This window comes from Leptonychotes weddellii, chromosome X, assembly GCF_054177405.1.
Source record: "Leptonychotes weddellii isolate Sample4059 chromosome X, ASM5417740v2, whole genome shotgun sequence".
NCBI lineage: Eukaryota > Metazoa > Chordata > Mammalia > Carnivora > Phocidae > Leptonychotes > Leptonychotes weddellii.
In genome coordinates, this window is record NC_138385.1 from 69,612,793 (window position 1) to 69,615,109 (window position 2,317).

Here is a 2,317-nt window from a genome sequence, read left to right on the forward strand (position 1 = left end):
GCCCCCCCCCCCCCCCCCCCCCCGGCAACCTGGGAGGTCCCACCCACCACTTGCTTCCTGCCCTATTCCCCGAACCTGCACAGGAAAACTGCCAGCCAGCCCTCCCCTTCCCTTCTAGGTTTGTGGCTGCTAACCTCGGGCCAGCGGGGGAGCCAAAGGTCCCCTTCTAGTCCCTACACTACCCACCCCCTCAAAGTCACCAACTCTCCCTAGACAGGTGCTCGCTACTTCCCTGGACCGCAATGTTTGTGACCCCGTGTCCCTTCCCTAGTCTGTGACACCAGAACTGTGCACACCGAGCGTGTGTGACCCCTTGAGGGTCCAAATCCCCATGTGTGTGACTCCAGGAGCATCTGTGCGTCCCAAGGGCAGCCCACACCCTTGCCCATGTGAACCCCCAGGAGGGTTAACGCCGCAGCCTGGAACGACCCCAGAGGGGCGTGGGGAGGAACGCGAAACGGAACAGTCCGCCCAGGACCGTACCACTAGGAAGGGGACGGCCACCTGACAACATACCATTTGTTTGTGGGGGAGGATTGCGACAGCTGTCTCAATCCCTAATAGAGAGGGAATGTCGCAATCTTGCTTGTCCCAAGATTCCCGTCCGGTCCTCCTGACTCCCACCCGCCTCGGGCGCGCCTCACGCTCTGGTCGCGCCCTCGGCCTCGCTCACATCCGCCATCTTAATCACTCTCACCGCCCCCCCTCCATTCCCTAGAAGCCGCTGTCAGTGTACCCGAGCCCCCAGTTGGCTCGGCGGGGGCGGAGAGCAGGCTCGGAGACTGCCGTGGGCTCTGATTGGTCGATGGCCGAATTCTCACCGGGCCTCGGAGACAAACACGGCCCGCCTCCGCTCTCGCGCGCCGGGCTCCCATTGGTCACGCGCTCGGAGCATGTGCAGTGGATGCCAGACCGCGGTGCCGGGCCGCTGAAGCAAGGCTTTGGGAGATTTCGCATCGCGGGTTCGAGTACCACCCCCGGGGCTCAGAGGGGTTCACCTGTAAGAAGGGGCAGAAGGTGGTGCTTCCCCTTGGGGGTTGTGAGATGACCCACCGGGGCGTGGCGCCCCGTGTAAACTCGAAATTGTAAACTCTAACAAACCTAGTAGGGTTTTCGTGCCTGCACCCCAGGGTTCTTGCGTTCCTTTATTCTCTAGTTAACACAAAATAGAAGGCGTTCTTTGAGTTTGGGTTCTAGGAACTACTCTAGGAAATACTCAGAAGTTAGTTTAATAAAATTACGCCGCAGTAGGACGGGCGCAGGTGGGCTGTCTGGCTCTCCCTAAATACCATAAATTGCGGAGTGAACGTCTTACGGTCTTTGGATTCAATGTACTAAAGTTTACAGCAGTTAAGGTCCCTCCTGGCGAGGGATTTGACAAAGTGTGTTTAAGAGAATAAATACTTTCCCCAGTTTTCGATGCACAAAGCAATGGTTTTGGAGCATTAGGCCTGGCCAGAGGGGACAGGATTGTTGCGATTGATATGTATTATTTAATATACATCGTAGGTGATATAGCCAGTTACCTGCTTTAAAGTTGGCAATGTTTACATTATATACGTATGTAAATTAAAATATAAGTATATATTACGTGCATTATAAAATACATATAAATAACTATAAATACATGATTCATAGGGATATAGATGATGTAGATGGAGGAGTGGGACCTCAGTTCACTGTCCTGGGTCAGTCACCTGCTGAAAGGCAAGTAGCTTGATAATTTCACTTGGTGCCCTCAATTTTAGGAAGCCTGAGCCCTGAGCCCTCTGCCTTCACCAGGTAGGGGCAAATTTCCCTTAGTTTGCTTGGAAACTCCAAATCTATGCCCAGCACTGCCTGCACTGCTTTTGCATCAGCTCTGATCATTATTTTAAGTGTGTATATGGGAGCTTGGGGTGCTGGGTAGAACAAATCAAAGGTTCGGTTAAAGTGTGGGCACTTTGTCATCACTGAATGTTTCTGATGGTGGCTGGGTTTGTAACACACATACTTCAGTTTAGTATCTTCACCCAAGGGCCATTGTTGGCAGGAGGTGCATTGTATTTGTTTGGGATGTAGCCCTAATGGTTATAGTATGGTGTAGCCCAACATGCAAGAGCTCTGCACTCTCTTTCCAGAAATACACCCCAAAGTGGTATGATTGAAGACGACGGAGGGAAACAAAAGAAAATCTTCAGCTTGTGAATAAAAGAATGAGACCATTTGCAAAAAATAAAAAGCTGAAAGAAAACCTCCAATAAATGTGGCTCGCTTTGTTATGTTGGTAGCCCTTTGAATTACACGAATTTCTTCACCAGCAAACCCAGTTTAGATC

The 2,317-nt window shown here is 51.7% G+C and overlaps 1 long non-coding RNA gene across 1 annotated transcript in view; it reads right to left on the reverse strand.

The window, feature by feature from the left end:
- The window catches only part of LOC115942696 (uncharacterized), a 5,170-nt gene extending 4,390 nt beyond the window's left edge, over positions 1-780 (reverse strand). The window contains exon 1 of the long non-coding RNA XR_004077292.2: positions 517-780. This is a non-coding gene — a long non-coding RNA (uncharacterized LOC115942696). The remainder of the gene's footprint in view (positions 1-516) is intronic.
- Between the last annotated feature and the right edge of the window lie 1,537 nt (positions 781-2,317).